This window comes from Benincasa hispida, chromosome 4 (assembly GCF_009727055.1).
Source record: "Benincasa hispida cultivar B227 chromosome 4, ASM972705v1, whole genome shotgun sequence".
NCBI lineage: Eukaryota > Viridiplantae > Streptophyta > Magnoliopsida > Cucurbitales > Cucurbitaceae > Benincasa > Benincasa hispida.
This window is the reverse complement of record NC_052352.1, coordinates 9,322,849-9,338,192: the sequence shown is the minus strand read 5'-3', so window position 1 is coordinate 9,338,192 and position 15,344 is coordinate 9,322,849. Positions and strand designations below refer to the sequence as shown.

The 15,344-nt window shown below is 32.0% G+C and overlaps 1 long non-coding RNA gene across 1 annotated transcript; it reads right to left on the bottom strand.

Annotated features, from left to right (window-relative positions):
• Positions 1–4,615: 4,615 nt before the first annotated feature.
• Positions 4,616–6,168, bottom strand: LOC120076624. Its single transcript, XR_005481587.1, has 3 exons — positions 5,899–6,168; positions 5,736–5,798; positions 4,616–4,842 (listed from the first exon to the last, which is right to left on the bottom strand). It is a non-coding gene; the product is annotated as an uncharacterized LOC120076624 (long non-coding RNA).
• Between the last annotated feature and the right edge of the window lie 9,176 nt (positions 6,169–15,344).

Below are 15,344 nucleotides of genomic sequence, written 5' to 3'. Positions count from 1 at the left end.
AAAGTTCAGGAACTTGCATGAAAATTCATAAATTAAAGATATCAACTATATGTATAGTTTATTAAATTTAACATTATACTGTGTTCAGATGTACAACATAATATAGTTTACATAAAATAAAAGGGAAAAATATTTCCTCAATAATTAAAAAAAAAAAAAAAGCTCTTAGTTAAGAACTTAACACCCTTTTTTTCCATAAATAATTTATTAGGTAAGACTTTGTTAAGAATAGGGGTGGAATCTGTTCAGTTCAGTTCGGTTTGAGGATCAAATCGAACCGAACTAAATTCTTTATATATAAACCAAACCACAACATTTTTGTGGTCGAATTGAACCAAACTGTACCACATATATTTGGTTCAGTTCGGTTTTAAAAATCGATTTCACCTTTTTTTTTCTCCTTATTTTTAAACTTTTTTTTTTGCTTCCTTTGCCTTTTATCTTACTCCTTCCTTCCACTTTCTCTTGTCTATGACACAATCTTTATCTTTTTTATTTTATTTTATTTTATTTTATTTTACAAGCTTTTCTAAACATAATTTAAATATCATTCCACATTAAGAACATGTCCAAATGACTACAATAAAAAGTTAAAAACTAAAGAGTTCTACAAAGTACACAATATAGAAATTTCAAATCATCACCTTCAAAGTTTTAAGTCACATAAAAGCAAATAACAAGTTAAACACTTAATAATAATATAGTAACATATTACAAAAGTCCAATCAATACAAACAAATTTGTTCATTTGTCAATCATTATTCTCAAATTTGTTCATTTGCCTTTCACATCTGTCTTCTTCACATTCTTTCCATTATTTGTCCCCTCACCCTCATTCTTCTTGCTTTTTTGCCTTCGCTGCTTCGTTCAAACCGACTATGGAAACTAAGAAAAATAATGACAAACTTCTTAGTTGTTACTATAATAAATATATAAATAAATATGTTAAAAAATATATAAATATGTTTTGAAGATACAAACCTTCCTCGTCATCTGCAATTTTCTCTAAGTATTGTCATAAATCAATGTTAATTTTTTCTGAACGTAACCAATTTTGTGCACATACAAGTGCCTCAATTTTGGTTGGAGGTAATGAGGTACGAAAAGGATCAATTACTCTTCCACTAGTGCTGAATGCGGACTCAAAAGCAACTGTGGATATCGAAACTACTAAAAGATCTCGTGCAATTTTGTTAAGAATATTATATTCAGAAGAATTTCCCTTCCATCAATCTAAGATATCAAAGTTATCTTCACGTTTAACACGAGACTCCAGTAAGTAAATATCAACTTATGAATCCACACTTTATGAATCATCTTCATCCAAATCTTCAAAATCAAAATGGACAACCTTTGAAGCACTTGTAGTTCTAAATGGAGCACTTTTAGAGGTGCATGAAGATTGACCCTTATTAGCAACTGACAGTACAAATTGTATTCGTTGAACAATGCTCACAAAACACCCTCTACCTTACTTCCTACGACTTTTGCCACATTAACATCAAATAACCGATTTAGGCAATATAAAAGAAATTTCATCTTATAACGAGGATCTAAAATGAAGGCAACATACAAGAATAAATTTGTTCTATCTTTTTTTCCCAATACTTATTAAACTTTTCTTGCATTTTTGTTGCCATTTCATTCAAAAGCACATCATTAGGACCAGTTGCACTTGAATATTTTTTTATGTGATTCTAAACAATACTAATCTCATGGAAGTATTGGAAGTAACATACAAAAACCCTGAAAGTCTAACAGTTACTTTATATAACACTAACAAGACTTTGGTAAATATTCTGAAAATGGTGGTCGATTCCCCCCCCCCCCCCCCCCCCCCCCCCCCCCCCCCCCCCCCCCCCCCCCCCCCATGTAGACTATGTCATATTCTTCTAACCTCTTGAATATCTTTTTAAATTTTGTAGTTGCCTCAAACATCAAATAAGTAGAATTCCATCTAGTTTGAACATCAAGACACAACATACTTTTACTATCTATGTTTTCCTCTTCGATACACTTCTTAACTGTAGCAAGTCTAGTGGGAGAAAATCTAACAAACCTCACAACATCTTGAATTCGAACAAATGAATCATTAACATCTTTTAGGCCATCACATACAATTAAATTCAATATATGTGCATAGCATCGAACATGCAAGAACTCACCATTTAACACCAACCCATGCTCAAAACGCTTCTTCAGATAAGCAATGACAATATCATTTGACGAAACACTATCAACTGTCAATGTAATAACTCTTTCAATACCCACTGTTTTAGATATTTCTCAACCTCTTTTCCTATCGTCTCCCCTCTACGGTTTGGGTGAAATTAAGAATCTCTCATGTAACTTCCAATCTTTATCAATAAAGTGTGCAGTCAAAACCAAAAAGTTCATATTTTGGATTGATGATCAGGTATCGATTGTGAGTGACACTCTATATCATTGATTCATAAAAATGTCTTTCAACTTCTCCTTCATGCTATCATATATTCCCAATTATCCATAGCAATTGTTTTTCGAGAAGGAAGAACAAAATTTGATTCTACTAACGTCAAAGTCCTTTTCACAAGCCTCTTAAATCCCTTGGTTCTCTACGAATTTAAATGGAAATTCATCATTTACAATCATCTCAGCAAGTAATTTTTTAGCACTCTCAATAGTAAATATCTTATAACTAAATGAATGTGAACTATCTCCAACACTCTCTTTCTTCTTGAAGACCAACTTAATTTATGTTACATCTAACTTACACTTCTTAATCTGATAATGATTTTTTTTTTTTTACAGTAGTTTTCACTATGCATTTTCATAGTTGAATTTCCATTCATTCTAGGATGACACGATGAAATTCACAAGCATGCAATGGAAGCAAACAGAATTAATAAGCACTCTAATCATATTTAATTTGAGTTCTAAAGCATGCTATTTCAGAAAATTGAAGAGAGTTTCAAGATGAACATACCTTTGATGATTTCTCCCAAATCCAAGCTACTATTCACTCCAAATCAGCTCTAAATTGATAGTGAATCACCAAGAGATCTTCCCTACTATTCTCAACCTTGAATTGAGTGGTAGAACTCGAATTTGATTGAATTTGGTGAAGGAAATTAAGGGTTCTTGTGAGGAAAAAGATGAAGTAGCTGAAACTCTTTTTTCGGCTCAAGAACGATACTTTCGTCTTTAAATTTGAGTTTTTTTTTTAATCTCAACATGCAACCACACTCAATCTAATTGATGGCCAGCAACTACTTCCCAATTCAAGTGGAAATTGTGTGATTGTGTATGAGAAGCACCTCATGTTTGAGAAAAATGGGAAAACCCCACTTTCTCATATTTAAAATTTAAATTTAAATTTCTTAATTTTCAAATTTCCAATTAATTCAAAATTAATTAAAACCAATTTGATTTAATTCATAATTATTTCAAAAATTCAATTTCTCAAATTGTATTTAAAATTGGAAATTAATTTGATTTTTAATTAATTAAATAATTTAATATCAAATATTAAACTAATCACATAATTGATTTTAAATATGAATCCTATTCATGCAAGTAATATTTAAATCAATATTTAAATATTATAAACTCTTCAATTTCGTTTAATTTCAATAAATTAAATGTTAATTATATTGAATATAATTAAACAAACCCTAATTTGATTTTTGAACTTATTCAAATTCAAACTCTAATTCAATTTGAACAATTCAAATTGATATCATTCCAAATTCACTCAATTTAATAATTCAAGGTGTTCATATTTTACGAGCTAATAGAGGGACATTATGGACCTACAGATCATGAGCTCCAACGATTAAGATTAATTGGTTAAAACTTTTTACATCAAATTAATCAGTATTCGTTAACTATCAAGTCACACCACTATAGCTAATATGTTGTTTTACCCCTGATATTACGTCTATATTACGTCTTCTTCCTTAAGCTCCTACTGATCTTCTAATGAACAATTGGTTTATGATCTAATCGGATCCCTCTTAGGCCAGTAAGAGAGTGGGCCCATTGTTCAAGACATGGATTCGGTATTTAAGAGAACAACTTTCTCCTATCCCTAAATCGGATAGGCGTGAATTCCGTCTTGACCCTATGTCCCCAGCTATCTACCCAGTCTTGTCCCTAAAATGGGAGGCTTATTGAGCTAGCGCTGTTGAGCCAACCTTCACCCATGCAAATCTAAGAATAATCCCGAATAGACAAAAGTTCATAGTTAGTTCAGTCTTAAACCGTAAACATCATTATATATTAAGAGTGACTTATTTCTTGGTCTGATCTTATGCAAACTCATTGCATAGGACACCATCACTCCTTATGTCAATACATAAACGAATCTGGATCACTTCGTTTGTAGTATCTTTACAATAACTTGTAACAGCTACAAAGTAGGTCACATCCAATAGTGTTACCAGAATAAGGTATCAACTTTAATCATGTACTATAGACCGTTTTGACTATTTACTCAAATTTTGATCCATCTTTATGTCTAAGTATTCATGTAATAGCCATAATCTTAGTTATAGGATTTAGACTTTATGAATGCAATTAATAGATTCAATATCTTTATTGATAAAAGAATATGTTTAATTTACAAATTGCGAGTTCTTGGACATAAAACCCAACATGACATGCATGAGGATATCATCACTATATTTAGAACATTTAGTAAAGTGATCCCATACTATAGATTAGTTTTTCCTCTTTCTTCCATTTGCAGGCTTTGATGATCTTTTGGTGGTGGTGAAGGTATCTCAATAACATCATCATTGGAATCGTTGCTCTTGCTCATTGCGAATCACTAGTAGTTATAGGTAAATTTTGTGATGGTGCCTATAAAATGCATATAATAAAATAAAGATAACTCCTATTAAATTCATTTAGGATGACTATAAATAAATTGAAACCAAATAAAATTGAGAAATGACACTGATCTTTAGTCTTTAGTTAAGCTTTCCTGTCATTCTCAAAATGTTAAAGTTATTCCAAAACCCTAAAATAAAAGCAACCAAATCTAGGTAATACTTAAAATTATTTTGTTTCAGAGCTTTTATCCAACAACTAAACAACATAACTCATGTGATCAACTTTGCATTAGCCAGAGAAGCTATAAGGTATGCCATTTCCTCAAATATCACTTTCTTCACATATATATATATTTTTTAATTTTATCGAATTAATACACTTTTCTCTTCTCTTCTTCACATATATGATCAAATGAAAATCTAACTAATATTTAGGCTAATTGACAAATTTTCAGATAGTTAAAAAAGGAAAACAGAGAGAAAACTTATTATTATCAAACAAATTAGATAGAAACAAGCCAAACCGTAAAAGCAGTATCAAAACTAAGTATCAAACATGAAATTTGAAATTCGAAACAGAGGAAAAACACCAAGTAAAAGTTAAGTACCAAACATTCGAATGAAACTTGAAAAGATATCTAATTTGGATAGGGAATATTAGAATAACACCATGTAAAAGCTAAGTATCAAACATGAAATTTAAAATTTGAATAATTCTCAGTCACAAACCAATTAAAAGCTAAGTATCAAAATTAAAATAATAGATCGAAGAGATGTCAAATCCATCATAAAATAAACGAATGAATCTAGATCAGTCACAAGCCAATTGAAATTTGAATGAATCACCAAGAAAAAGAACTTATAGAAAATCAAAATGAGTAATTATGGATCAAAAAATAAATGAGAGAGATAGGAATGAACCAGAAAAATAGATCGGAGTCGGACAGATGTCCGATTGAGAAACAAAGATCGTGATTTTGTGCCCTAATTGAGATAAGGACAAATGAGAAAGAAAAATTAAAAATCACATCTAAATCAAAATAGAGAGAAAATAAAACTAAGAAAAAGAGATACAAAAGTTTACTTGAGGATCGGAAAATTTGAGTTGCTGGTGTGGACGACAGCAGTTAGTGGGATCAAAACAGAAAAGATGTTGATGCAAGGGTGGCTGGTGGAATCATAACAAAAAATTAAAAATCAAAATAGAGACTTGAGAATCGAGATTAGAAGGTGTTGATGCAGGAGATGGAGGGTCAAGTCGAGAGAGAAGAAGGTGTTGATGTAGGGGTGACCGAGTGGAATTGAGAGGGTTTCGAGATGGAGGTCGAGAGAGAAGAGAATTGAGAAAAAAAAGTCTTCTATAGAGAAATTGAACTAAAAACCCTAACCTTAGAAGTATATATATTAAAACGGTTCGGTTCTGTTCCAGATGCGGTTTTCGAACTCTGAAACGAATCGAACCGTTTAATTTCAGTTTTCAAATTCTAGCGAACCACATTGAACCAAATTTTTTGGTTTTGTTGATAATTCGGTTCAATTTTGAAAATCGGTTCGGTTTATGCGATTTCACTTAGAATAGCCAATAAAATCCAATGGGACCACATTGATAAATTATCAATGTAATGTCAATATATTATAAGTCTTATTATATATATATATATTATATATATATATATATATATTATAATATATATATATATTATATATATAATATATATATTATTTACGGAGTAAATGTATTCATTCAATATTTATTTTTAAAAAATAGACTCCATTTGGTAATAATTTGGTTTTTGAGTTTTTGTTTGTGAAGATTAAGCCTATAGACAGTACTTCCACCTGAAATTTCTTTATTGTTATCTACTTTTACCAATGGTTTAAAAAATCAAGCTAAATTTTGAAAACTAAAAAAAATAACTTTTAAAAACTTGCTTTTGTTTTTCTAAATTTGACTAAGAATTCAACCATTGTACTTAATAAAGTTGCAAACTATGGTAAGAAAAATGGGGAGAAAATATGCTTAATTTTCAAAAAACAAAAAAATGAGATAGTTACCCAACAAAGTCTTAGTTATTTATTTTTTTTTAATGATTTTTAAGTGAAAAATCAAATAGAATAAGGTGGTTACAGAGAAGTCATCTCAATTGTCTATGGTTAATTTCAAATCTCAATGACTAAAAGTTGTTAATTTAAAATTTTAAAAATCAAATAAAGCAAAATTCAAATATCATAATCGAAAAGTATATGTTACAATCAATTAAAGTTGCCAAATACAAATTAAACAAACTTTTAAAAAAACTAAAATTAAAAATAATCAAGCATGATTTGTTGTTCTTAAAAATAAGAAATTATTAGGCTTACAAGTCATCTTTTTTAGTACAATTAGAGGTAAGAAGATTCAAACCTCGTAGTTTCTAATATACCCATATACCAATTGAATTATATTTGGTTTAGTTTTATAAACTAACTTTTAATTTTTAAAAAGAGTGAATATATAAAAAAAAAAATGTAACTTTTACATTGCGTAGTCTAGATTTCAAATATGCTCGTAAGACGATAATTGAAAAAATAATAAAAAAAAAGTACGAGAGTTAATAAAGTTAATTTTTTTAAAAAAACATGGAAATAAGTCAGAAAAAATCATTTTTTTTTTTTTTTTTTTTTACTGACATCATTTAATTTAGATTTAAAGAGAGAAAAACTAGTTGAAAAGTGAATTTAATTATCGCAAAACAAACAAAAAGGCACATGTTATTTAAAAATAAAAGTGGCATATGAGGCCTAAGGGTAAGGGAAGAACAAATTAATAATAGTCCATTTTAAGCAAAAGTGGGAAATTAAAGTATAAAAGCAAGATCATTCACCACTTTGTTTGGTTGCATCAATAATGTTGGAATGGAATGGAATTAACTTATTAACGAGGTCAATTTATATTATTTAATTGAATTCATATATAGACTTTGCTTTAACCTTTTTTCGTGGTCATTTTATAATCAATAATTTATTTTAGTATTATTTAAATTTCATACGTGGATTCAGGATTGCTGCATTTGTTCTTTTTTCCCCCTCTTGCAGCACAAAAGTAAAGCCAATGGAACATAAAGCAATTAAAAGAATTTAAAAGAAAAAGCTAGCGAAATGTCCTGCCCCACCATTGATTTAGAATTAAAGAAAAAAGGAAAAAAAAATATATTTGGTCTTCCTTCCACACAATTATTGGTTTCCTTTTTTTATAACTTTTTTTTTTAAAAAAACCCTACCTGATATTTTAAACGGAATAATGATTAAATACTATCTAAGTCGCACATAATCCTCATACTCCCTCACTTATTAACCACACAAAAATTGAATTAGAAAATAAATTATTTTTAAAAAAAATAAAAATACCACATGGCAAAATTTTATTGGACAATATTTGGGATGCGTCAAAATAAGTGTATCTAAAGGAACACCTAAGTTTTTTTTCTTTTAAATAGGACATATATTAACATCTAAGGCCGATCATTGATAAGTATTAGTTAAAAAGATAACCAGAGTATAATTAAATGGATGAAGCATATACTCTCTCCATGAAAATATTATATTTTTAAATATTTTTATTTCTTCTTGTTGTTAGACTAAAAATGAGCATAGTTAAATAGATAAAAAAAAAATTAAATGTAGAAAAACTGTCGAGCTACTTATAGCAATTAGTAAAAAAACATTGATAGATACGGATAGATTTTTATCAGCGTCTATCACTGATATCACTGATAAAATTTTATCAATTTCTATCACTAACAAACATTGATATGTTTCTATTAGTCTCTATCAACCTCTCTTAAAAAAAATTAAAATTTTGTTATTTCGTATAAATAATTTTCTTTATTTTTTCTATTTTTGAAATCCCTAAATAGATAATATTTAATATTGAAGAATTCAATGACTAAAGTCACGTTAATAATAGTGATTTTAGCAAAAAGAAAAAAAAATGCTTATAAGCGATTTATTAAAAATGAATTTTATCTAATACATTTAATGTTTGGTTATTGCACTTTTAGAAGTGATTTTGACGGTGAAAAAATAAGAGAGAAAAGAAAGAAAAGCGAGAGCACTAAAAAATAAGAGAGAAAAGAAAGAAAAGCGAGAGAACAGTTTAGAGACACATGGGGGGACATACAGTTTGACACAAATTTATGGAGAGATCAAAATTTCAAAGAGAGATAGTGTTAGAGAGGTGAAGAAAACTTCAGGGGATGATAAAAATTTTAGTGAGAAATATTAGAATTTAGTCATTTATTTGAAACAAACTCATGATTTCATCAATCATATTCTTAGAAAAAAATTGTGGAGAGAGGTACAAAAGTTTAGAGAAAGTTGCAAAATTTTGGAGTAAAAAATTGAGAAAGATGGCATAAAAAATCTAGAGAGAGATGAAGTTAGACACTACTGAAATTAGAAAGAGAAGATATAAAAAATATTTGGAGATGTTTGGTTTACCAACATGAATTGAGTTGAGTTCGTATAATATGCAACTCAATGTTTGGTAAACCAATTTTAAATGTTGATGGAGTTGAGTTGGTATATTTTACCAACTCACTCCAATCTCTATTCTTCTAATGTTTTCAATGACTCCATCTGTCAGTCACTGTCGACAATTATCGCTACCACACTCTAGGAACCAATTTTGGGCTCCGAAAATCACCTCCGATGACAACTCTGGCGACCAACTCCGACGACCAATTCCGAACTTCGACAACCACCTACAATGAAAAATCTGGTGACCCAACTCCTGTCTCTTATACACATCTAGATGTGTATAAGAGACAGACAGGATGAGAATCATTTTGGATGATCAATTTCGACAACCACCTTTGCGCAACCAACTCTGACGACCAACTTCGGGCTCCAAAAATCACCTTCGACGACAAACTTCGGCGACCAATACTCTAATACCGCCTTCACATGACCAACTTTAAACTTTGACCATCTTCAACTACAAACTCCAATAAAAATTATCAATAATCAACTTCGACAACTATTTTTTACTATTATAAGATCGATGACTGTTAAAGTATGTTATAGGGTTGTTGATTATATAAATAATATTATTTTGTCCACATTAAGTGTAATACATCTTATACATAAAATTTGTAAAATATACTTTTATTTAATTGAATTCACATACCAAAGGAGCGTTAGTAATATTTGTAAAATATGTATTCAGTTGAAAAGTAAGTAATACATAAAAAAAAACATAAAATAGATATTTTTTTCATAGAGCATTTTATGGCAAAAAATAGTGAAACATAAAAACTTGTTCTCTGATGATCCTCTAAATTTAGAAGAAATAAAATTGAAATTATTGAAGAAATGTAGTGGCGTTCCATTGGTTGCTAAGATGATGGGGCAGATTTAATTAAAAAAATTAATGAAAGAGTAAAAAATACATAGTAACATCAGGAATGAGAAGAAAAAGAAGATGTTGATGAAATTCATGGAGAAAAATTAGGAATCAAAAGTTTTGATTTTTTTTTTTTGTTCCCATTTCATTTAACTAAATTCCTGCAAGAAATGTAGTGAGTTAATTGTTGTTCATTACCTAAAAATAAAGAAGAAAGAAAAACTTTAAAAATTAAAAGGAAAAAATTGCAATCCATATTTTATTCAACATAAAGATTGGTAAAATTATTGATTTTTTTTAAAACAATATTTTTTAATATATAATGACAAAAATAAGGTTGGAGGGAAAGTATTCCCAAAAATAGGTTTTTAAATTGTGTACCAGGTACACGATTACATCTTAATCGTGTATTGGGTACACGATTAGCTCTAAATTGTGTACTGGGTACACGAGTCCTTGTCCATCTAGCACGTGCACTCTGTCGTGGCAGTCATGTAGGGTTGACTGAGCGGTACACGATTATCTTAAGTTGTGTACCTGATACACGACTTTCTCTCCATTAAATTGTCGCCCGCCCCTTCTTCTTCCTCATTGAGAGCTTTCTGCCTTCTGCCTTCCGAAAGATTTTGCTTGAAAATTCCGAAATCTTGCTTCTTTTGTTGCATTTCTCCGTCCAAAATTTTGAAATCTTCCTCATTTTGCTTCTATCTTGTGCATCCAAACGCCTCCATTTGCTTGAAATCGTTCGTCCATTCGTCCATATAACAGTTGCGTTTCTCCATTTGCTCCAAACGCCTCCGTCCGTACAAAATTGTTCGAAATCGTCCTCCATTTGTTCGTCCGTCCAAAATCATCTGAACGCTTCTGTGATAAAATTCTTTGTTTTTCAATATATAATCGTCCAAACTTAGATCTTATATTTTTTTATTTGTTTGGGCTGATTTAAACATAGAAATATATGTATGTTAAACTTAGAAATATATGTATTTGTTGGGCTAATCTTATATGTATATGTTTATAAATCTTAAATCTTAGATCTTATATATTTTTTTATTTGTTTAGGTTGATTTAAATATATAGTTTATGATTAGATTTGGGCTGATTTAAATATATAATATTTAGATCTTATATGTTAAAATTAGAAATTGGATTTTGTTGGGTTGACTTATTAACATATTTTTTTTTGTTAATTATAACAATTGAAAAAATCATATTAAATAGGTTGATGCGTCCTGAAGATTTAGTTATTCTTGAACCTGGAAATGATGGAGATAGTGATATTGACGTTGAAGTTGATGAATTATTTGGAAACGACAGTAGTGTGAACTAGGATCTACTTTGGAAGAAAGGAATATAGGTATAGATAACTGTAGTTTAATACAAAAAGAATGTTGTTTAATACCAAAGAAGATTTACAGCTTGTTGTAAAAAAATATTGTGTGACAGAACACTACGAAATTGTTGTAGTGGAATCAAATCAGGATCTTTGGTATGTTAAATGTAAATCATGGAGTGACGGTTGTGCTTGGAGGTTACGGGCATGTCGGTGTAAAACTCATGGGATGTTTGAAATCACCAAACTTCAAGGAGAACACTCATGTTTGTTTTCCTAATTGACACAGGATCATTCACAGCTTGATTAAATTTCATGAGTATTGAAATTCAAATTTTGGTTAGACCTTATCCTGGAATACTTGTGGCCCTACTCCAAGAAGCCATTAAAAAACAATATAGCTATAATGTCAATTATAGACGGATGTGGCAAGCCAAGAGAAAAGCGTTGATTGTTGTGTTTGGTGATTGGGAGAAATCATATTTGAAGCTTCTGTATTGGGTGAGTGCTCTTGTTCATTACAATCTAGGAACACGAACAGATTGATTTTTCCTTCCCTCTGATATGTCATGTACGACTATTTTTGGACAAATTTTTTGGTCTTTTGGTTCTGCAAGAGAAGGGTTCAACCATTGTAGGCCATTAATCCAGATTGATGGAACTCATCTCTACAGAAAGTATAAGAAGAAATTATTGATAGCCTTATCTATTGATGTAAACGAACATATATTTCCCTTTGCTTTTGCTATCGTCGAAGGTGAGAATTTGTCCAGTTGGTTGATAATTGGCAGAAATGCTAGTTATTATAAGCCTTTTATTGAGAATTATGAAGGCTAACAGGTAGAAAACGCAGTGATAATACTTAGAATTTGTGAAAATTTAAGTTTTGCGTCGATAAGCACCTAAAACCTCACTGACCCAATATTATGCGTTATTCTGTGCCAAAGTGTCTATTTTTTGTAGCTATCGCAGGAATCAAACGCATGCGTTTGTAATAAGCAATCACAGACAAACGTATGCGTTAAAGCCAGGCGACCGCAAAAGACGAACGCAGACGGAAACCCCATGCGTCCAACGCATGGAAGTTGCAATAACCCCATGCGTCCAACGCATGGAAGTTGCAGTAATCGCATGCGTCCAATACATGGAGAATACGGTGAACAAATAGAGATTGCGGCCACGGATTGACAGCCATAATAGAAGATCGCAAGATGGGTAGAACGCGTTGATAACTTCAGCTAAATTCAGCTCGGATGCATACCTTGGGAGTATCAACAAGATAAGGTGATGTGACAATGCCCATACCGTGACAAAAGTAGCAGTGAGCCATACCTCCATCATTACAGCTGTCGGCGTCCAAGTTCTATAAATAGCCCTTGAGACCTTCATTTTGAGACATCCGAGCTTCTGCCTCAAGGAAAAAGTTTGTGATCACAGATGAAAGCTTGAAAGAGATTTCCAGTGAGAATTCTTCATCTCCACAACCCAGACTAAGTGACGATCAGAGCAATCGCTGGAGATAGAGCTCAAGAGAGACATCTCCACCATTCAACCATGGCACCATCGGCAACCTTGACGCAGAGTCCTTCATCTCCCTTCTAACCAGACCGAGTGACGATCGGAGCTTTCGCTGGAGATAGAGCTCAAGAGAGACATCTCCACCATTCAACCATGGCACCATCGGCAACCTTGACGCAGAGTCCTTCATCTCCCTTCTAATCTCTGTTTTGTATTACATTTTAGCTTGAGATATTAAGATATTTTGTGATCAATGCAAATCTTAACTCCTTCATTACCGTCTTCTTCATCATCTTCATCTCTATCATAGTTTATCTTCGGCGTTTATTTATCAAAGTCAATCGCATGCTTAATCGTGTAGCCTAGAGATAGGACGCATATAGCAACCCACCGAGAGGTGTTCGTTGTACAAGTATAGTAAGTTAATCCTCTTTGCTTGGTGAAAGGCTGTGGCAGCGCCTGTCTATGGGATGTTGAATTGCTTGTCTATAAGTTAAGTAGTCGCGTCTAACTGCCTGAGAAGGTAAGAGATGGAACGCACTAAGCAAGGTTCCTATTGTTCCTAGAGATACGCACAATCTTATGCTCGACACAACTATGCACTATAGAGATATAGTCATGCGGCTGACCACCCAAAGGTGTGATGCGTTAGTACAACGAGCTGGGATTACTCGGGCGATTTAAGATAGTAAACATTACTATGCGTTAATGGTTGTTGTGTCTCTACCTATTCTCATTACAAGTCTTCTATTGCTCAATCTGTTTAGTTAGGAGTAGAGTAGTGTGTAAATCATTTTTAACTTTCTTCACTTTATTGTTATTCAAACGCATCACCTCACAAATATTATTGAGTGACAAGTCCCCGTGTTCGACCTCGGATTACTCGAGAAACTTGCGTTTGTGTTATACTTGGTGCAAGCGTAAGAAAACTTGTGATAGGAACGTGCAATTATTGCATGCTAAGATTAACGCATCATCATTCCGATGCATGACCTCAGACGCATGAGAATAAATGCATCAGTTATATCTAACGCATGATTTCATGTTCAAACCCATCCATCCTTAAATGATAAAAATAAAATAAAACAAAACGCGCCCATAAATTATTCCCAACAAGTTTTTGTAAATTATTCCCAACAAGTTTTTGGCGCGTTTTGTTTTGTTTTGTTTTTATCATTTAAGGACGGATGGGTTTGAACATGAAATCATGTGTTAGACATAACTGATGCGTTTGCTCCCATGCGTCTGAGGTCATGCATCGGAATGGTGATGTGTTAATCTTAGCATGCAATAATCGCGCATTCCTATCACAAGTTTTCTTATGCTTGCGTCGAGTATAACACAAACGCAAGTTTCTTGAGTAATCCAAGGTCGAACACGGGGACTTGTCACTCAATAATATTTGTGAAGTGATGCGTTTGAGGCGATAAATAAGAATAACAATAAAGCGAAGAAGGTTAAAAATGATTTACACACTACTCTACTCCTAACTAAACAGATTGAGCAATAGAAGACTTGTAATGAGAATAGGTAGAGACACAACAACCATTAACGCATAGTAATGTTTACTATCTTAAATCGCCCGAGTAATCCCAGCTCGTTGTACTAACGCATCACACCTTTGGGTGGTCAGCCGCATGACTATATCTCTATAGTGCATAGTTGTGTCGAGCATAAGATTGTGTGTATCTCTAGGAACAATACGAACCTTGCTTAGTGCGTTCCATCCCTTACCTTCTCAGGCAGTTAGACGCGACTACTTAACTTATAGACAAGCAATTCAGCATCCCATAGACAGGCGCTGCCACAGCCTTTCACCAAGCAAAGAGGATTAACTTACTATACTTGTACAACGAACACCTCTCGGTGGGTTGCTATATGCGTCCTATCTCTAGGCTACACGATTAAGCATGCGATTGACTTTGATAAATAAACGCTGAAGATAAACTATGATAGAGATGAAGATGATGAAGAAGACGGTAATGAAGGAGTTAAGATTTGCATTGATCACAAAATATCTTAATATCTCAAGCTAAAATGTAATACAAAAAAGAGATTAGAAGGGAGATGAAGGACTCTGCATCAAGGTTGCCGATGGTGCCATGGTTGAATGGTGGAGATGTCTCTCTTGAGCTCTATCTCCAGCGATTGCTCTAATCGTCACTTAGTCTAGGTTGTGGTGATGAAGAATTCTCACTGGAAATCTCTTTCAAGCTCTCATCTGTGATCACAAACTTTTTCCTTGAGGCAGAAGCTCGGATGTCTCAAAATGAAGGTCTCAAGGGCTATTTATAGA